Source organism: Notolepis coatsorum, assembly GCF_963971535.1.
Source record: "Notolepis coatsorum genome assembly, chromosome: 16".
Classification (NCBI taxonomy): domain Eukaryota; kingdom Metazoa; phylum Chordata; class Actinopteri; order Aulopiformes; family Paralepididae; genus Notolepis; species Notolepis coatsorum.
This window is the reverse complement of record NC_140180.1, coordinates 112388203-112411107: the sequence shown is the minus strand read 5'-3', so window position 1 is coordinate 112411107 and position 22905 is coordinate 112388203. Positions and strand designations below refer to the sequence as shown.

Here is a 22905-nt window from a genome sequence, read left to right as displayed (position 1 = left end):
ACATTCTCTTTAATTTACACCGTTGCAACAAACACTTTCCCTTTAATTTAGACCGGTGTTCTGGCTACACGCTCACATCACAACAACAGTACAACACGTCGCTCCCGAAACACTGTTATCCACACTGTTATCCACTCACTTGAGCAGCTAGAGGTTTGGAAGTTGGAACTAAGCATTTTAAAATAGAAAGTGAAGCCAGTCCAACAGCAATTGCAATGTTTGCAAGGACGACATTCCGTGTGGAGGAAAAACTCAGCAGGCTGGAGCCTGGAGGTGGACTTCTCAGACTAACTTTTCACCTGGATAACGTCAATTATTTGCTGTGACTAAAAGCAGCTAGAGGTTTGGAAGTTGGAACTAAGCATTTTAAAATAGAAAGTCAAGCCAGTCCAGCAATTGCAATGTTTGCAAGGACGACATTCCGTGTGGAGGAACAACTCATGAAGCAGCAGACTGGAGCCTGGAGGTGGACTTTTCAGACTAACTTTTCACCTGGATAACGTCATTTATTTGCTGTGACTAAGGATTATCGTCGGCGTTTCAGACCGTAAGTCGAACACTGAATGTATACTAATGGGCAAACATATATTGAAACTTTTAATATTTCTCATGAAGCACATTTCTCAGGGTGAATGTAATAACAAGAGCCGCCGCGCTCGCGCCCCTCCAGGGACTATAGCCAACAGAGGGACTTGTCTTGCTTCACCAGTTTCTGACAAAAATGCGTCAAAATTGATTACTAATGTGAAAGATCGGATCGGGAACGATCGGAATCGGTAGATATTTAAAATCACATGATCGGAATCGGATCGGGAGCAAAAAAAGGCGATCGGGACATCCCTAGTTCTCGGTTATTATTCCGGAAGTCCACCAATCCGAAACTATACTTTTAAAGTCCATATCACCAGGTTGCCTGCATAAATTCCAACATCCAATATACCAGATATGATGCGAAGAGCATGCTCTACAACATGGGATCATCTATTTCTATCTATACTAAAAGCTGTTCACATGTAAAGGGTTTTTATAAACTCATATTAATTATGTGCTCAATAGTTTCATTTGATTACTATTTTACACATCATCCAATAACATTTTCCGGGACAACTGTTTCAATTTCCATGTAAGTGTTCACTTTTGCTCAGTTTCCATGACTTTTCCATACCTGGAAAATGAAAAAATAAATTCCATGTTTTCCAGGTACCGTGGGAACCCTGTACAAGGATGGATATAAGCGTGGCAGAGAAAGGGTTAAGAGAGAATTCGTCATGGTTTTTGTAAACAACATTTTTGTGTCCTCAGTTGTGGTCAACGATATTTAATTAATAATTTAGTGACGTTGGCGTCACATGGTGTTCAATAAGGTGACGTCACGTCTCGTTGTCGTCGCGGGAGAAAGCTTCGTTGACGAAGATCTTTCGTCATCAAATTCGTTGACAAAATTAACACACAGCGCAGATTGAATGAAAGACTGAAAGAAAGACTTTGTTTAGAATAATTTTGAGTTTATTTGAACCCCTTTTGCTGCGCCTGTTTGTTTTGAAACCTTTTAGTTCAAGTCTGGAGCCTGTTTCGTTGTTTGTCCAATTATTATTTTAAACTTTTGCACAACTCCTTCCATAAAACTCAACCGGTTCGAACCCATCAAGACGCAACCATCAAGAACATCAAACAGTGAGTAACAAGACAGCCCAAGTCAAAGTGGTGTGAGCGCGTTAAAGACGTATTCTGGCTTAGATAGGCAAATTGGCCCTACACCACGTTTACTTAAAAAGGTAATGTTGGTATGAAAAGAAAAGAAACAGATGAGTACTAACACAGAGTGAGATGGACCCTACTAGTATAAGTTGTTAATTAATCCCTTTGGCGCTTTAAGCGCACTAAAACATCGTAATGACTTTATTTTTCATATAATGTTGGGTACATGCTCAGTCGAGTTAGAACGCTCCCAGTCTTAGGGGCTGTGATATTTTGTTACTATTAGCACACTTTACGCACATAGAAGTGCAGTGGCAGGTAATGTCATTTAGTCCTTGGGCCAAGTGCCCAGATATGACATGTCGGTACCGGTGAGGCGGCAAAGTTTAGTTGTGATTTTTTTATTCCTATACATCCCTAGATTAGGTTTTGATATGATAGACCTTGCTGACTGGCAGCTTTTTAGTAGTTATCACCTCAAACCCCCCTTTTTGGTATATGGCTCTGGCGAAATTGTGTAAAGGCATACATTAATTCACTAAAATTACAAAAATCGACTTGGTAGTCTAAAATTTGTCATGTAGTATCTTGACACATAGGGGTAAGTAGCAGAATAGTATTTTGGGGCATGCTACCATTGTATTGTTAAATATGACCTGCATCATCCACAGAAACACAAAGAAATATACTGTCCGCTTAACAAATAACAACAAAATGGTTATCTTCCAGCACATTACGGTGAATATCACTGCCTCACTTGTATATAGAAAACTTCCCATATCCCTAAGCTTCAATTTAAGCCCAAGATGACCTTTCTATCTTGAAAATGACTCTTTCTGTAGCCAAAATTCTGCACTATACCTCAAATCTGTGAAAATTGTATATTCAAAAAACTAAAAAGTGCCTTCCCTGGAAATCATCTTCTTTCATTATATCATCTCCTTTGGGTGTGTTGAACTATTAGCCAGCCACAGATACTTGTAATAAACCCTTAAGTACTAAATAATTGCAATGTATATTGTCTAATTAAGGAACCTTTTTGACAAATTATATTGTTCTTCTCAATACCTTATTCACACAGGTACATGTCAACACTTGGCCAGCAGATGGCGTCAATAACTTGCATAATGCCCTGTCAGCATTCCAGATAGTCTCTTTGAATGATACATTGAAATATCACAATAATAATAAAATACACAATGAAATAATACAAATTAAATAATAAGACATCTCCAATTACCTGTTGAAACATCCCACAGGTACATGTCAACACTTGGCCAGCAGATGGCGTCAATAACTTGCATAATGCTACAGTGGGGAAGAAATGTCACGCTGTGAGAAACGAGGCCTAACACACATTGCTCAGACCATAACCACAAACTCAGTCAGCATGTGTCGTACAATAGTTCGCCAACACATCTAAACCACATTACAAAAAGTGCAAAATTGTCCACATTAACACAGTTACCACTATATACAACTCCGGTTCATTGCCCGGCAACTTATTTACAATAGTGCGTTCTTTTAGACCTGATATAATTACAGACACTGAAAGCACGTCTTACCCCTGTCAGAATTCCAGATAGTCTGGCGCGAGAGGGGAAGTGCAAGGGGAAAAACGTCACTTCGGCAGGAAGTGACGACGGCTTCAAAATAAAAGACTATTAGAGTAAAAATAATAATAAACAATTAAAATAAAACGTTAGGGAGGGATCTTTGTGGAATACAACATTAGTATATTTTATATACCTGCTACATATACACTCTATACAATCATCCTGTGTAAAGTAGACCGTAAAAAGGCAATCCTAGTTATGACATCAGCACAAACCAAAACACAGGTGACATACAGTATCAGCTATAACAGAAATATGTTACAATGTCACATAACATCACTGAGTCACAACTCCAGACTCCACACAGAGGTCCCTCAACCCTGCATCTTGGAATCGTTTGCCCAGAATGGAAAGCAGATTGCAAATAGTGTGGAACACCCCCATCCTGATGATAATGTTTTGAAACTTCTCATGCTTCCACATTACTTCTGCTGCCTTGGCATACAGTGCTTGGTCAAACACACAGACGATCGTCGTTAACTGCAGGGACTCCATGATACCCAACGTTTGGTTTAGCATATCATACACCGTTGACAGTGCTGTAGCAGGAGCATTTATAGTTGGCAGGTAGCCTACAGTGTCTTGGACCACTGTGACATTGTTGCGGACCTGAATATTGAAACCAGTCCAGCTGCTCACAGACTGAGCTTCTGGGACAGACATTCGAGCAAGCAGCCAAACAAGGTTCTTTGCCTTTGCATCCTGGACTTGTGCTGTAGTGTCAGCATCTACACTTGGGGTTTTTGGTGGCCCCACTCTCTGTCCAGAATTGTACGTAGGTAGCAGCAATGTTTTGGGGCTGATACTCCTCTTCTTTGACTTGGTGACTGTAGGCATGATCCTTTGAGGTGCATGTCCAATGACTTTTGCCTGGACAGCTATGCCATTGACTCTGTGAGAGGTTCCTGCTCCACTACATGTTTCCTCTAGCCGGTCTATGTTGTCATAAGCCAGGGTGGTGAAAACATTTTGGTAAATGTTTGCCGGTAGTGGTAGGTCATCTCTTGACAGTTCCATCTTCTGCAGACACAGTGCTGTGTCAATCTCTTCAAACTGTGAATAGGACACACTATGTCCAAGCCGGTTCAGAGTGTGCACCAATTCCGTGTTTCCTGTCAAGGACTTCACAGCAAAGGGCAGAAGTACATGTTTTGGTGGCTTGATTCTGCCACATGTGACTGCAAAGACCAAGTCACTACCAAAGGAGGTGACAAGTCGTTTTACTCTTTCAGACGGGCTGTTGCAGTTTCCACTCAGTAGTGTTTGCAAGAACTGAGTGATGGATTCAGGAATTAAGAATTCACCTTGTTCTACATCAGGTGGCCACACTTGTTTGGTGTCTTGTTTTTTAATAGCATTTCTCATCAGCAAAGCTGCCTTTGTTACAGCATCATCAGGGTTCACTGATCTGATATGTTGCAGTTCTATTTTCAAGGACAATACTGTTTTGACAAGCTCAGTCCTTGATAGGCTGTCTGGGTATAGAAGAAGCTTTCCATTTTCATCAGGAAAGATATGGATGGATCCGCCAAGCTCGTCTTCCATCCTACGGCGGATATGTTTCTTAGTTGAGTCCTTGATCTGGCTGACACCAAGAGACTTCATGGATGATTCTAGTCTTGATGAGAAGTTTGTCATGGGTATTACTTCTGGATTGGGAAAGAGTTCATTCCTAATGTATGAAAACACTTCGTCATAGGCTTTTTTTTCCTGCTACCTCATACTGTTTTTCTGCATCTCCACTTTCTTTCCTTGACTTAGAGCAGGTAGCAGGCTTCCCAGATGTAATATGAGATGTGTATGCACGGTAGCAAGACCTATGATATTGGCCCTCAGCAGCAACAAGCTCTCTACTAGTGATAGCAAGCATTCTCTGGTCCAGTTTGATGACTGCTGCTTTTCTGATCATGTCATCTGCGCGCAACTCTGAACATTGTATGAGAGGTTCCCTCGTGTTTTGGCCCTTCATATACTTGCTTGATTTTTCGCAGAAGATACACTTCACTTCATACACTATTGATTTGCTTGGTGCATCTCTAGATGGTCTTCTAGAAGTTTCTTCTGCTGCTACAGAGGCAGATGCTGTTTTTGAGGCAGATGCTGTTTTTAGAGTGATAGTGTCTAGTGATTTTTTCAATGTGAAGATGCTACGGCATCGGCGATGATACAGTACTTTTGGAATTTCTCCTTCACACAAGTCTTTGGCTATGTCCAAAATTGGGATATGATGTCTGATTTCTGCTGCCCTCAGCAAGTACTTCCATGAGTCCATGTTTTGGGGTGACACCAGGTTTGAGTCAGAAATCCCGTCAGAGCAGTGGATGATGCATACCTTGCTGCTGCCTACGACTGAAGTTGGATTCATTTTTTCACGAGGACGTGACACTCTGAAATAGACAAATTAATATTTAGTTTTTACATTAATTAGCTTGAAATCTGACGCTAATGCACTTCTAAAGTAGCACTAAACAAACAAAAGTCTCTAAACAAACAAATATATATATATATTTGTTTAAACCCAAGAATAAAAAGTTAGATTTGTCTTACCAGTCAGCTGTGTCACATTCAGCTTTGATTCCTGTAAGAACTGCTCTATGATGTGACTCTCTGAAATAGATAAATCAATATTTTGTTTTTACATTAGCTTGTAGATCGGCTATTCAGGGCTAATGTTCAAATTCACTTTTAGGACCCCTGCATGATGCCTTACGTTATTGCCCTTATGCAATGAAACATACAGTTAGTAACAAAATATGTCTCTAAACAATCAAATATGCTTCTTAAATTCTCATGCACATGTGTATACATATATATTGTATATGTGTTTTCATAACCCTTAACATGTAGTAACATTTAAAGTTGGATTTATCTTACCAGTCAGCTGTGACAGCTGTGTCCCATTCAGCTTGGATTCCTGAAAGAACTGCTCCACCACCAAATAATAGGCCACACCCACTTCATCAACTAATTTAATTGGACACGGGTTTGTTTAATTTATAAAAAGGAATGTCCAAAAAGAGTGTTATAGAAATTTTAATGTGCTATTGGCTGTCTGTGTTCTTTTTGGAACTGATGAAAATCCGCCTATAGAGGAAAATAACAAACAGTCAAAAAATATAAAAAGCTGCTCCTATGGAAAGTCTATCATATTTTAATTAACTTATATTGACCCTATGAACACTTTAAAATAGGTAAGTTTTTGCCGCCTTTTCGGTACCGATATCTCGTCTGGCCCAAGGACTAATTAGCGTAATGCTCTGATGGAGGCCGCCATTTTAAGTTTTAAGTTTAAAGTGACGTCAGCGATCTACAGTACGACTCGACAGACAAAAGGGAATTGACTGGAATGTAGTATAAATGGAAAACACCACCCGCCTCAAGTATTTGAATTTTATCAGACACCAAATTTATAGCATTGAAAATAATTACTTTGAAAACATGCATCCTGCTCCGAATGTACCTATGTGAAATAAAAATTCAGTGTTTAAAATTCAATGTAAAAAATTCAAATGCATAATAAAATTCAATGGAAAAAATTCCATGCATAATTGCGGTGTATAGAATTTGATGTAAAAAACCATCATCCGGGCTACCCAGACAGGATAAACAATCGAGCCTGGATGCAATCGAACTGACTTCTGGCCTATCACTGCACGGCTTTGTCAGTCATGTGATCACACCAACCCGGGAGAAAGATGGCGGTATATATACATACGGTGGGGAGAGAATATATACATACGGTGGGGAGGAGACTGTACATTAGGATGGGGTGGGAGAGAAATATACATACGGTGGGGAGGAGACTGTCTATTATATGTATATTTCTCTCCCACCCACCACCTCCTAATGTACAGTCTCCTCCCCACCAGGGTTTCCGTTAGAAAAAATTGTTGCCGGTCTCCCGTGACCTGCAAGATTTCAATCTACCGGACAAATGAGATTAATTCCGGTCATAGTTTATTGAGCTTAAAAACAATTGATAGGCAGGCTATAGTGAAGCACCGATGTGAAAATTGTGGCCGATACAGATAACCGATATTAATATTGCTGTTCTGGCCGATACCGATATTTACCGATGTCGATATCTCTGTATAGAAAACACTTTATGATAATCAAATAAAGAGCTATTTTCCAAAACGCATAATTTTTTTTTACTTTTGTAACTTATTTTCAGAAATGACTGATATTTTGAAACTATTTAAGGCCAAAACATGTAAAAAGAAGGAAAAAAAAGATTAAAAAAAAAAAAAAAAAATTATATCGGCCCTATTTTGATATCGGACCGATACCGATGTGTAAAAAAACGGCCATATCGGCCAATATTATATCGGCGGCCGATATATCGTGCATCACTAGCAGGCTATATAAAGAATGACATCCTCAAGGCATGTAGATTTATAATATTTTAACTTAAAACTAGGCTACTTTTGCGTATACAGTCATTAATATATTCCAAATAAAATAAGTCCCTCGATACTCCGTGCTGCTGCTGACTTGAAATAAAATAGACTGCGTCTGTGGGCAGTCGGCCCGACACTAAACAGCAGTCTGTTATAATCACATTTTTATGAGCTAACGAATTCCGTTATATTGGACATTTGTATGAATTATATCAAGCGAAGAACTGAGAAAGCAGAGAGAGACGGCAACATTATCGTGTGGTTCAACGTTGTGTGATCGCTGAAACCAATGCCGATCTCCGCCTCCCAGCGAGGCGATGGAAGAGTCCCAGTGGTGTGCAGCTGCAGAGCCGCAGAGCCAGCGGTGCTTTCAGGTTCGGTCTGGGGACCGCTCAGCAGCGCCACCCACCCAACAGCTGAATTGCCAATTACTGAATTGGAGTATTGCACTGTGCGAACACAGCTCTGTGTGCTCTGCGGCTCTGCTGTTGCATGCTTCTTGCAAATCCAGCAACAAGCTCCCGCTGACACATCGTTGTCACAGGACATTATGACCGGAGATATTTAAATATGTCGGACTTCAACAGATTTTGCCGGTCAAAAAACGGTAATTACCGGACAACGGAAACATTGCTCCCCACCGTATGTATATATTCTCTCGCCACCATATGTATATTTCTCTCCCACCCACCCCCTCCTAATGTACAGTCTCCTCCCCACCGTATGTATATATTCTCTCCCCACCATATGTATATTTCTCTCCCGCCCACCCACCCCCTCCTAATGTACAGTCTCCTCCCCACCGTATGTATATATTCTCTCCCCGTGACAGGGTTCGAAATTAACGGGGGCTTGGGGCAAAATGCCCTCGAAAATTGACAAAATGCCCTCGAAAATCAGTTAAGGGGGGCAAGAAAAGCAGTTTACTAATTATATATATAATTATATTATGCTCTACAGTGCGAGCATTTCCCTCGTATTTGCCCCTAATAATATGTGTGTGCGCGAACCGGAAAAATCATTTACTTGCAGTGTACGAGATGAGTGAAGATTACAAAACAGCTCCGCTGCCTGTTAATAGTTCAGGAACTGGACTTAAATTCAGTTTTTGGGTGGAATGTTGCAAGGAGGGAGGGAGGTGGGGCCCGCTGCGTGTTACAGGGTGCTTGAGAGGTGCGAACACAGACAGAGCGCTCTGCTTTCATCAAGCATAAGCAAACACTGCTATCTTAACGTTAGCAAGCTAAGCATCTGCATAGCGCGACCTGTGTAACGTTAAGTAACTTGTGTTCCGCGGGGAAAGACTGTTCCATTTGTAACACAACTCCAAAGAATAACATCCAAATCCGATCGCGATGCGCATTTCCTTCATTCCACAGCGCTGAGCGCGCAATGTATTTCATTGATAGATCTGGCCAGAGCCTATACTCAAACGTTCCAGTGCTGTCTTCCTGATGATTTGAATCCAAACGCCCATTCAAAACTTGTATTATGAAATAATTCTGGGATTTCTGACTATTTCCCTATGCATTGGTGCGAGTTCAGCTGATAGTCCATAGAGTCCATGACATAAGTTTCATGTATCAATTTGAAACAAGCCTCTTGACTGTTGGAATTAGGGATGTTAAAAATAAAATAGCTAATAATATTATTCAATATTAGACATTCATTGATCCAGAGGCAACCGGCTATTCGTCTGCTATTTGTAGATATATCAAGACAACAACACAACTTGCCCTCAGGGACAATCATATTTAATCTATTTAGATAGAGTATGTATGTATTATTTACAGATAATTGAAGGTACCTCAAAACATGAAACCAAGCCATGTCACTTGTGTGTGCGTTGTCACTGTGCTCCTAAATTTCTTTGTGTGCTCCTAAATTTGTATTTAGATTTTATTTATTAACATTTTATTTAGGAGCACATGTGCTCCTTGGGAAAAAGGTTAGCGTAGAGCCCTATATATGGAGACATTAACATTACGTTATCAAACATATGGACGAAGACTGTAAAAAAAAGTGTCAACAATGTTTTATAATCTTTATGTTAATTTTCATTATAAAAATGTTGTGCCCCCGAAATACAAAGCCCCCGAAAATCAATTAAGGGGGGCAAAAAAAGCCCTTGAAAAAAATGTTAATTTCTAACCCTGCCCCGTGATATGTATATTTCTCTCCCACCCACCCCCTCCTGATGTACAGTCTCCTCCCCACCGTATGTATATATTCTCTCCCCGCCATATGTATATTTCTCTCCCACCCACCCCCTCCTAATGTACTGTCTCCTCCCCACCGTATGTATATATTCTCTCCCCACCATATGTATATTTCTCTCCCACCCACCCACCCACCCCCTCCTAATGTACAGTCTCCTCCCCCCACCGTATGTATATATACTGCCATCTTTCTCCCGGGTTGGTGTGATCACATGACTGACAAAGCCGTGCAGTGATAGGCCAGAAGTCAGTTCGATTGCATCCAGGCTCAATTGCTTATCCTGTCTGGGTAGCCCGGATGATGGTTTTTTACATCGAATTCTATACACCGCAATTATGCATCGAATTTTTTACATTTAATTTTATACACCGCAATTATGCATCGAATTTTTTACATTGAATTTTATTATGCATTCGAATTTTTTACATTTAATTTTTATTTCACATAGGTAAATTCGGAGCAAAACAATTCAGATGCATGATTTTCAAAGGAATTATTTTCAATGCTATAAATTCGGTGTCTGAAAAAATTCTGATACATGTTTTCAAAGTAATTATTTTCAATGCTATAAATTCGGTGTCTGAAAAAATTCAGATACATGTTTTCAAAGTAATTATTTTCAATGCTATAAATTCGGTGTCTGAAATTCAGATACATGTTTTCAAAGTAATTATTTTCAATGCTATAAATTCGGTGTCTGATAAAATTCAAATACTTCCGTCACTCATTTGCTTCCATATAAGGAGGTCGTTTTATGTTTTTTAAATTATTTAATTAATTAATATTATTATTTTATTGTTTTAAATATTTTTATTTAAGAAAAATACTTTGAGATAAAAAAAAAAGAATCATGTTATTTTACCATTTGGTAAAGGAAAAATATTTTATATCTAAATTGATCTAGCTTTTTTCGATTCATGTAAACTAAGTTGCACTAATAGTTTTCATTGTGGTATGTATGTGTGTGAAATTTGTAGGTCCCAGTGAGAATTGCAATCAGTGTTGATTGATTGATTGATTGATTGATTGAAAAGTTTATTAACAGATTGCAGAATGGGTACAGTACAGTACAGCTCAATACATACAATTGTTAAGGGGATGCAGACCAGAGAAAGACTTTCGTCTTGTTTACATCAGGGTCCCCCATTTTCAATTCATCATAACATATATGACATACATGACATACAGATAGACAGTACTGCTACATCTATACATTTATGACATATCAGATTTGCAAATACAGTACTGTTTGTGATACCAAAGTGTCCAGAAAAGGAGTGTATATACATTTGGCGTAGAAACTGTACATTGGAGGAGGTTGGATGGGTGGGGTGGGGTTGGGTGGGTTGGGTGAGGGCTGTACATTGGAGGTGGGGGGGGGGGGGGACTGTGTGTACTGTGTATTTACCCTATCCTATTGTTGCTTTGTTGGTTAAAAAAATAAATAAGCTATTTAAATCAGAATATGTTCCATCTGACTATTTGTGAATCTATTGACCATTTCAAGTAAGGTTTGGTTACTATTGGGCTTCTAGCCTTCTACTGAACTTATTGTGAATTAGCTGATAGGGTTTTGGATAGACTATACTTAAAGAATAAATAGAATTGCATTATTTACAAGAGAATAAAATGCCTTTTTTTCCATTAACGAAAAATAGACAAAAATGTCATCCGTTTCAGTCGACTAAATCTAGAGTAAATCAAAAAAGACAAAATCGAGACTAAAACTGACTAAGACTAAAATGCTCAGACCTGTAGTTGACTAAAACTGACTAAACAAAAAATAAATGAAGGTGACTAAATATGATGGAAACGAAAAAAGGAGCATTTGACACATGACTAAGACTAAAACTAAAATAGCTGCCAAAATTAACACTGCATACATCTCAACGTGGATATAGCTTCTACTCATACATGCACAACAGCTACTCTAGGATTGACACCTTCTTTATACATGCAGCAAAACTCAATCTTGTTTCGTCCTGCAAATACTTAGCCATGACACACTCGGATCACGCTACCCTTTGGCTCCAAATAGCAATGAGGGACTCTCACACAAATTCAAAACACTGGAGGTTTCCTAACTTTCTAAACAACGACAAAGACTTTATCAAATTAATTAACCAACAGTTGGACTGGTATTTATTGATAAATAGAAACTCCGCCTCTATAGCTATAGCTATAGTTTGGGAGGCTCTTAAAACGTACATAAGTGGAGAACATCCGCACCTTCTTCTCCACCCCTTCCAAATACTGAATCGAGAACCTCATCCTTCATTCTGTCATCTTTCTCTCCCATTACAGACGTTGAGACCCTGATACAGGTAACGTCAAACTGTCCCACTACATGCCAGCTAGACCAGTTACCCTCCCCACTCCTCCTGACCATGACACCAGACATTCTCCGATGTCTAACTGCAACCATCAACTCCTCCCTCAACTTGGGGGTGGCCCCCACCTCCCTAAAACAACTATCGTCCGGTCTCTCTTCTCTCCTTCGGGTCTAAAACACTTGAACGTGCTGTATCCAACCAACTTACTGATTATCTCTTACAGAATTACCTCCTAGACCAGGGGTAGGCAACCCTAGGCACGCGTGCCTGTTTTCATAGGCACAGGGGGCAGCAAAAAAATATATATATATATTAGTATTATTATAATTTTTTTTGCTTTGAAATATTATAGTGAAATATTTTGCACTGTTGTCGCATTTATCTTGTTTAAATCCTCCCACAGGTTCTTTTTACTATCACATATTTAATTGAGACCCTTTATTTGTTTATTATTTCAATTTAGCTGGAAATACATTGCTACATCATTCAGTAACATTTGCAGAGCCTTATAACAAAAACATTATTACGGTCACCATTGTGACCAGTGCGATTAATCAACAAATTGTATTATTTATTTTTCTATTTCATTGAACATTGCACATGTTAAAAGCCATTTTTTTTTACTCAAAATGTGAGTATTACCAAGTCAACTTGTGTTCTTAAAACAATGACAATAAACATAGTTTTATTAGGTTGAAATAATGTGGTTGTGTACTTATTTATCTGTTAACTTATTATGGATTGAAAACTGAAAACCTGAACTCAATATTTTTAAGTTCTGGTAACGTTTTTTTTTTTTTTATAGTGTAGTCTTGCGATCAATCAAAACGTATTTACACAATATACCTCACATTAGGGCTGGGCGATAAAACGATAACTATCGCGATAAATTATTTCCTCGAAATAAACATGAAACGTGGTCGCAAAGTTTCGATATATCGATTTTCCAAGCTTGGCTCCGTTCAGCCTCGGCTCAGCACTCACTAACAACAACCAGCGTTAGGGTGGACGGTATAAACGGTATACGGTATAAACGGTATGAATTTGCTCTACGGTATGGATTTTGACTATACCGTATAACCGGTAGTGCAGCTCTAAAATAGCAATGACGTCATGTAACCACAGCGCGACTATTTCACTCGCATTTGCCCCTAAAAATAGATAGAATTAGTCATAGATAATAGATATGTGCGAACTAGAAAAAGTTATTTAGGAGGCTTCGCGCAGTGGGCGTGCCAGCCCCTCCCGCACGCATGTAAACACGGGTCTACTAGTAGTCTAGTGGGACGGGACGTCTCCCTGAGCTAACGTTAGCTTAGCTACCGTTACAAAATGACCCAGTCAACTATTCACTTTTAGTTTAATACATGATGAGGCATTGTCTAACCGAACGGTATCTAGTCGGCCAGCTACCGATAGCTCCTGACATCAACAAACGCTCCATCAAGTCTAGTAGAGTAGACGTGTATGATAGCTCCGTTAGCCGTTAGCTCACGTTAACGCAAATTAGTTCACCGTTCAAAACGAAATGTCCCATTGAACTAAATAATTCACTGAGGCGTTGTATTAACGTTATATATCCGGCTAGCAGTAGCTACAGATAGCTCCTGATATCAATGTCTTATAACACTGATTCGATGCGTATTCGAGCTGAGGGCTTGCTAACGTTATAGTACCAATACAATAGGGTCCAGGTGCAGCGCCGGAGAATCCTGGCCGTAGCTCTGCTCGAGGCTACTAGAGTATAGGTCCAGGTGCAGCTCTGGAGAATCCTGGCCGTAGCTGGAGGCTACTAGAGTACACACAGACAGTGGAGCTTGTTGCGTGGTGGCGATGTCTCGCAGATAATACAAGTACAAGTCTAATTATATAATATATATATTTTATAAAAAAAAAAAAAAAATTATATAAAATTAAAAAAAAAATTTATCAAAAACGATGATACCGTGATATATACCGTTACCGTCTATGCTTCAAATTATACCGTGATATAAATTTTAGACCATACCGTCCACCCCTACGTTACGTGATGACGTACTTACGCACAACAGCTAACAACCAATCAGTGAAGGAGATGGCCGAGACCCGGAAGGAGGTAGGACTCACTCAACAACAAGGCTTGCTAGGCTAATTAGCTTGCACGGCGTTGTTTTATATATTTACGTGCCGAGTATGTGTGTGTTTTGAATTCTGAGGCCACATTTATGGTAGTGTGGGATATACAGTGGACGCCGTTTCAATATATTGTGGCGGAAGAGAGTATTTTAGTGTCATATTTAGCACATTGTCATGGAATAGACGGCTTAGAACCAACAGGCTGGCTAGGATAACTAGCTTGCACGGCACTGTTTTATATATTTACGTGCCGAGTATGTGTGTGTTTTGAATTCTGAGGCCACGTTTATGGTAGTGTGGGATATACAGTGGACGTCGTTTCAATATATTGTGGCGGAAGAGAGTATTTTAGTGTCATATTTATTGTCATGAGATACTCCGCTTGTCGGCTAACGTGCGCAGACTGATGACGACATCAACTCGACTTGAGACATTCGCAGCAGCATAAGAAGTTAATTAAACTTGACGGACATTATATCGACGATAATTATCGATATCGAATTATATGAAAATAATTTTATAATTTTATCGCAATAACGTTTTTGGTCATATCGCCCAGCCCTACCTCACATTGACATCCTGGTGTTCTCCATTAGGCCTGTAGATGGAGCTATGACAGCACACGTACAGTGCACACACCGATGGTGTGTGATGTGTCCAAAAATGAATTGGCAAATGTGAGTGAAATGGTCGCACTGTATGCAGCTGTTTGTCTGCATTGCATCCCCCCCCCCCCCAAACTCAGATTTAGGGTTGATACAACCATCATAATAATATTGATATGATAATTGATATATGATAATGTAAAAATTATCATTAAAAAGACCTGTTTATGAGAAACAATTATTACGATGCATGGAATATTGTTGAGGCACACTAGTTACAACTATATTTCAAACAGGCACTCCATGTCAAAAAGGTTGCTGACCCCTGTCCTAGACCCTAATCAGTGAGGCTTCAGGACTGGTCACAGAGGCACTTCACTTAGTGAAAGGCCTCACCTCTGTCCTCCTAGACCTGCCTGCAGCCTTCGACAACCATCAGATCCTCCTCGCGTCCCTCACACTGCAGCAGGGCTAGAAATTGTGACCGAATTGGAGCCGTGTGTCAGAAACACCGGGGCCCCGCAGGGGACAGTCCTCTCTCCCTTCCTCTTCACTGTCTACACCAATGACTTCCACTATCGGTCAGAGTCCTGCCAGCTTCAGAAGTTCTGATGACTCTGCGATAGTGGGATGTATAAAGGACGGTGACAAGAGGGAATACCGGGAACTAGTAGTGGACTTCGTCACATGGTGCGATAAAAACCACCTGCAGCTAAATGTGGCGAAGACCAAGGAACTGGTTGTGGAGCTGGGGAGGAGGAGGAGAACATCTGTGACCCCCGTTTCCATCAGGGGAGTTGATGTGGACATGGTTGAGAAGTACAAATACCTCGGTGTGCACATCGACAAACTGAACGGGTCAAAACACGCAGAGGCACTGTACAAGAAGGGCCAGAGCCGACTCTACTTCCTCAGAAGGCTGAGATCCTTCAATGTCTGTACAAGAATGTTGAGGATGTTCTATGAGTCGGTGGTGGCGGGCGCCTTCTTGTACGCTGTGACCTGTAGGGGCAGCGGACTGACAGCAGGGGACACAAACAGGCTGGATATGCTGGTCAGGAAGGCCAGTAGCGTGGTTGGGGTGGAGCTGGACTCCCTAGCGAGGGTGGCGGAGAGGAGGAGCCTTGCTAAGCTCCAGGCCATCAGGGAAAACCCCTCCCACCCACTATACACATACTTGGCTGACAGGAGGAGCATGTTCAGTGCTTGGCTCACACTACCCAAATGCAGCACTGAACGGCACAGGAGGTCCTTCATTCCAACAGCCATCAGACTATACAATGCATCACTGTGCCTCACTGCTTCACTGAGCACAGAGTGGCAGTTACCATCTTCCTGGACTTAGTTTGAAACAGCACTGTGCAATATTACACCTACTGTAGACCTCAGTATATTTTTACTGTATTTATTTACTGTATATTTTATTCCATTTTTATTCTATTTTACTCTACTCTTAGCCTAGGCAACTTGATTTGATTCGTTTTATTATTCTAATTTGTGATTTGTTCCGTCTAAATGTTTAAATGTTGAGCGATTTGCAGTGTCAAATTTCCCACGGGATAATAAAAGTATTTCTATTCTATTCTACTCTATTCTATTCTATATGTGACCGAAATTGTATCGGTGCGACCTCAAAATATAATTGGGAGCATTCGTGCGAGTGAAAATAATTGTTCTGGTGCGACCTCCTCCCCCCCCCCCCCTCTCTGTCCATTCGCTAGTTTGTCACTCAGTATGTGCCTTGTGAGTTGACAGTGACCATTATAACCAATCAAACGTGAGCTTGACGTTCTTACATTTAATGCTGATTTTAGATTGGTTAAGATTAGCCTTCAAGCCTCGCTGTCTTCTCTCATCCTACAGCAAGTTGTTGACGCACACACACGTTCACACACGCTGCTCCCAGTGCTCGCATTGCCCCTGCCCCTCCCCCTCACAGACCCGTCTAGTCAACATCTCTCATTCGCTCTGAAGAGAGCAGCTCCTCTTTCAACATCACTTAAGAAAATGACCCATTAAACTATTCACTTTAGTTGAATGCACAAGGCGGTGTCTAACGTTATGTAGCTGGCTAGCTACTGATAGGTGCTCGTGTCAACAGCTGATACCATCATAGGCATTCGTTTTTGCAGCTGTTGGCTAGCTAGCTAGCTAACATTAGCTACCTAGCAACTGTAGCTAGCTAATACTGGAGCTAACTAACTGTACAAATCGATGTGATTGGCTGAGACTGTATTTTGTATGGTTGGCTGCCTGGCTGTTGTGGATTCGAGTAGCCAGTAGCCCCTTTCGTGACTGTGATGCACTGAGTGAATCCATATGGATACAGGATGAGATACAAGACAATAGCTCAGGGCCGTATGCCCCATGGGGGCAGGAGAAGTCACTCAGAAGGTTCAGCTGTTCCATGGGACCGGTTGAGACAGAGGTTAAAAGGTTCTCCAATGTATGCAGAAAAGCAGACATGGGAGACATCCTAACTAAACTAGACAGATTAATCTAAGGGTCAGTCCCCAACCAGATGAGATCAGGGTAGGTTGAAGGAGAGAGAGAAAAGATGGGTCTTAAGCAGGGATTTAAAAGCTTCGACAGAGCAGGCGCCCCTGATGACGGCAGGTAATTTGTTCCACAGGTAGGGAGCGCGGTAGGCAAAGGCTCTGTGGCCGGCGGATTTCTTTTTAATGTTCAGGTTTGCGACATGCCTTTTTAAAGGAGCGAGTTTCCTCCGTAAACCAGGGAGTTTGTTTTTGCGGAGCACGTTTAATTTTAGGCTTAAGGGGAGCGACAATGTTGAGCGTGCTACGAAGGGCGGCATTAAGTTTGTCTGTAAAGAGATCAAGGGGGCCAGAGTAAGAGAGGAAGGGAGAGAGGGTGTCTGGTAGGCAGTTAACTAGAATTGGGACAGTTGAGGCGTTAATACGACGGCTCATGTAGGATTCTACACTGTCTGGGCGAGAAACCGTTAAATCAATTTGAAATTTGATGAGGTAGTGGTCTGAGAGAGCAGGTCCATAGGGAGAAACGGTCAAATCTGACACAGTGAGACCGCGGGCTAGGGTGCGAGTGGGAACGATTTGAATGAGACCGACAGAGTCAATGATGTCGGTAAAACCCTTATTTGGGGGATCTAGAGTTTTGTTGGAATGAATGTTAAAATCACCAACAATTAAAATGTTATCGGAGTGCGTAACAAGCTCAGAGATGAAAGTGAAAAACTCATCTAGGAAGAGGGTGTAAGGGCCTGGGGGGCGGTAAAGGACAGCCATTACAAAGGATGCAGTGGAGGTAGGAATCAGACCGCCACACTTTCTGTTGGGGGAGAGGGACGCAACAGGAGCACCTCAAACGAGGAAAACGTACAGTTTGCGTCGGATGTACAGTTGTGCTTGATTAGAGAAACTCCGCCTCCTTTCTTGGAGGTGCGTGCGATATGGGAGCTACTAAAATTAGGGGGTGAAGCCTCGTTTAAGGGCAGAAAGGCATTAGGTTTAAGCCATGTCTCAGTGAGGCCCAATAAGTCGAGACTATGGTCTGTTATCAGTTCATTTACCAAAAGAGCTTTGGTTGGCAGGGAGCGAATGTTGATAAGGCCAACCTTCACACACTCTGTATATTTAACAGCGCGATTTTCAGCCATGCGGGTAGGTTTAATCGCAATTAAGTTGGCATGGTTTATCGCACAAGGATGAGCTGGGTAAAGCGGAGCGTAACGAGATATTCTAGTTTTGATTGGATATAGCAGGTTAAGGATAGAGATAAGATAAATCTTATGGCAATGTTGGTGGATGAGACCCATTGTTAGAACATTGTGTAGAGCCCTACATTACATTTACATGTAATGGTCCCGAGCAGGCAGGGACCTGCTCTGGACCATAGAAAGAATACACATGCCAGGTACAAAGCTGCCATTCAATATAGCTCCAAACATGAACAACTCATGAGATCTGACTCTATGGCTGAGAAGCTTCTTAGCTGTAATTAGAGCTGCCGCGATAACCGCGGTATCGCTGTTGCATCACGCTCACCGCAGAGTTAGGCTGAATACCGCGTCACCGCTGTTTTTTATCATAATAATAAAGTTGGCTTGCGGCTTGCGGCTCTGCAGATATACCCTACTCGGTTCCAAGCGACCCTATTGGGTAGAAGTGGTACCAGAAAAGTCATGTGAAACATTGCAGACCACTGACTGGTCAGAAGAGAGACGCGTCACACTTTGTAGCCTCAGTCTGAACAAAAACAGAACGCCGGCGCCGCCATCTTTACTGCCTCGCTAAGGATGCATTTCGTTCAGGATTTGTTTGCGACAGAACCAAGCAATAAACAAAAAAGAATGGATTCACTGTGTATTCTGCCTTATTTATTGATGAAACAAAACCGACATCAACCCAATTTACCACCGAGCGGAGAGTTTAGTGTCACAACAAGATCGCTGATGTGTTAAGTTTGTTGTTGTTAATACTACCGTCAGCCGATATACACGAGAGGTAACGTTAAACCCGGGTTTGCTTGGTAGAATACACAATGAGAGGTAACGTTAGCTTTGGCAGAATAGACGCAACGAGAGTCTGGTTAATGTTGTTATTGATTGATTGATTGATTGATTGAAACTGTGTTAAACTCTGGCTTGCTGCAAGCCCTCGGACATCTATGCCCACGGAGCTTTCAGTGTACACAAGCGAGCGGCCCCGCCTGCATTCCCACACGGAGACAAACGGAGTAGTACCTGGCTGCAGTGGAAAAGGAACGAAGTACCAGGTGCCTAAAGCGGGTCGAGTCGAGTAGGTACTATGCAGTGGAAAAGCGCCATTAGACTAGAGGCAGGCTATAAGAGTAGACTACTAAAAAAAAAAAAATGCATTCAAACTTTTTTTTTTTTGTGCGCACTGTGCGGTAATTACCGCGGCGGTAGGAAATATTTCGCAAATTCGTGCGGTAAGGAAAATATCAATACCGCGGCAGCTCTAGCTGTAATGTCACTGGTTTTTGGAAGGAGGTTAAGGCCCTGAACCGAGGGAGTACTCTGCTACCGGGAATGGTTGAGGGAGTGTCTGGTGCTATCAACATAGCTGAGCTGTGGAGGCAGCATTATTCTGCTGTTTTTAACTGTGTTCAGAGTGACCCTTTTCAAGTGGGAAGCCTCCCCAACAGTGAGTTACCGTAAATCCTCTAATAGTGGAGGGTACTCGAATAAAGGACGGGCCTCTTATAATGGCCGGGGGTTTGATACATGGAGACAAATAAAGGCAGGCTTCCAATATAAGGTCGCAAAAAAAGATTTATTTTTTTATTTTTCATGCCGTGATATAGAATGAGATAAACTCTTGCCAATGGAAATCAAGTGCTGCCTCCCGCTACACTGACTACCGTACATTAACGTTTGCCTCGCGTTAGCATTAGCTTTAGCTAACGTTGTTGTCATATCTAGATCTGTGGTGTCAGCTGGATGACGTTGACATCCATAACGCTGTGTATTTTGTCACCTATCTCAAAATCCAAAAGGTCAAAACATTTCTTATTGCAGGCTCATCTTTATCTCAATAAGTGTAACTAAAATATGTAAATTATACTTCAAACAAAGGGGCCATAATCGGACTTAACAACACACATTCGCAATGTAACATCCGTCACTTGCAATGTAACATCCATAACGGTAACATCCATAACACTTAAAGAATACAAAAAATAAGACCAGAATGACTAGTTGTTGCTAATATGTCATCTTTATAAAAGTTAGCTTTGCTTAGGAAGTTTGGTTGACATTGCATTCCAGATGCATGTTTTATGACAACTTTTCCTGGAAAACGTTATGGATGTTACATTCGCTGTCCCATAAAGGGGCATTATAACAGCATGCTTCACCTGCCAATGGAAAGACACAAAGTACATAATTGATTCACATACAACAGCCCTTCATGACCAAAGGTGAGGTTAGAAAAATATCTGTTGATTTTTTTGCCATTCTGGCCATTCAGAAAGTCATACAATTAGGTTAATCGAAAAAAAAAATCATCATTGTGTCTCCTCCTGTAGTGTGAAAAAACATGCATTCTCATAAATATTACGATCAAATCTATTTTGTACTTCAAAATATAGACCTTGATGATACATTTGAAATTGGTTTGGTTATGATCATGTTATTTAAATTATTTCATGGTGAGGTTGACATTTGCATGGAATTGCCCTAAAGGAATGTGAATCACTACCCACTTTCAAAAACACTCTCAAAAAACACCTACGGGATACTGCAATTCGAAACTGGCCCCTGTAAATGTCCTAACACAACCCCCTCCAATGTACAGTAAATTACCAAGTATGGTCTTGTCAATATTCCAATGTACAGTTTTGCTTGTACAGTTGTACAGTGTCCCCCACCCACCCTTCCTTGAGCTGTACTGTACCCATTCTGCAATCTGTTAATACAGTTTTCAATCAATCAATCCACTCCCAAACAGTTTCAATTTCCTCATGGTTCAGGTCAGTATGGTTGATGAATTTGGTATCTTTATGAATATATACCATTTGCCTACTAGTACAGATTTCGCCCTTTCTAACAAGATCTCATGGTAGGTGGGGAGGGGGGATGGTAGGTGGGGAGGGGGGATGGTAGGTGGGGAGGGGGTCCTACGTCCATTGTTGTTAGCCGCGTTAGCTCGATGCCTCGCTGTTTGAATAGCAATACAACCCGGTGAGGCATGTAATACACTTTGAATGGTCGGATAGAACTACCGTTAATATCACGTTAAAGTTAACCTCTAATGGCAGCAGCTCCCCGTAACGTCGGTCTGGCTGAACACAGTGAACAGTGAACAACAACAAGTCAACCAGATGGAGCCGCAGTGTTCTGTCTCTCTGGGGCTCCGTCCAAATGTTGCTGGATTTGGTTCATTTTTACTGTATGAAGCACAATCTCAGAGGCCACACAGAACCAAGCATTTCACTGTAATGTACAAGTACCTTATATGTGACAAATACAATTAAATAAACGTGAAACTACAGCTCGCAGTCACGTAAGGGGCTAACAGCTACTGTGCCGCTGCTGCAAGGAAGCAGCACAAGAGAGGAACACAATGTGAACATAATGGTACTTACAGGTGTTGTGGTGTCCACAGTGTGATGTGTGTTTTCTCAGGAAGAACGTTTTGCTCCAGATGTGAAGTCTTGCTCCAGTAGAGTTCTGCTAACTGTCGGCACTTCCGCGTTACATTGAGCTCATGGAGGCAGCCACAGAGACCGCGCGCTGATTGGCAGAGAGGGGACGTCACTCCACATTGGTTCTAGCCCCTCCCCCTTGACCAGGCTCGGTTGAGACGTTGAGAGAGAGAGAGAGAGAGAGAGAGAGAGAGAGAGAGAGAGAGAGTTTTGAATTGATTGATTGAAAACTTTATTAACAGATTGCAGAATGGGTACAATACAGTACAGCTCAATACACACAATTGTTAAGGGGATGCAGACCAGAGAAAGACTTTCGTCTTGTTTACATCAGGGTCCCCCATTTTCAATTCATCAGGACATATATGACATACATGACATACAGATAGTCAGTACTGCTACATCTATACATTTATGACATACCAGATTTGCAAATACAGTACTGTTTGTGATACAGAAGGAGTCAAGAAAAGGGAGTATATACATTTGACGTAGAAACTGTACATTGGAGGAGGTTGGGTGGGGGGGGTTGGGTACATTGGGATATTGACAACCATACTGGGTAATTTACATTGGAGGTGGTTGGGGGGGGGGCACACTGTATAAACAAGCAAAACTTACATTGAGGGGGGGGGCAGGAGACACTGTACAAACAAACAAAATTGTACATTGGACTATTGACAAAACCATACTAGGTAAATTACTGTACATTGGAGGGGGTTGGGTTAGGATATTTACAGGGGCCAGTGTTGAATTGCAGTCTCCCGTA

At 41.3% G+C, this 22905-nt stretch overlaps 1 long non-coding RNA gene across 1 annotated transcript in view; it reads right to left on the bottom strand.

Moving 5' to 3' along the window:
- LOC311242731 overlaps positions 1 to 22210 on the bottom strand; it is a 62722-nt gene extending 40512 nt beyond the window's left edge. Inside the window, exon 1 of the long non-coding RNA XR_014620637.1 lies at positions 22077 to 22210. This is a non-coding gene — a long non-coding RNA (uncharacterized lncRNA). The remainder of the gene's footprint in view (positions 1 to 22076) is intronic.
- Positions 22211 to 22905: the final 695 nt, after the last annotated feature.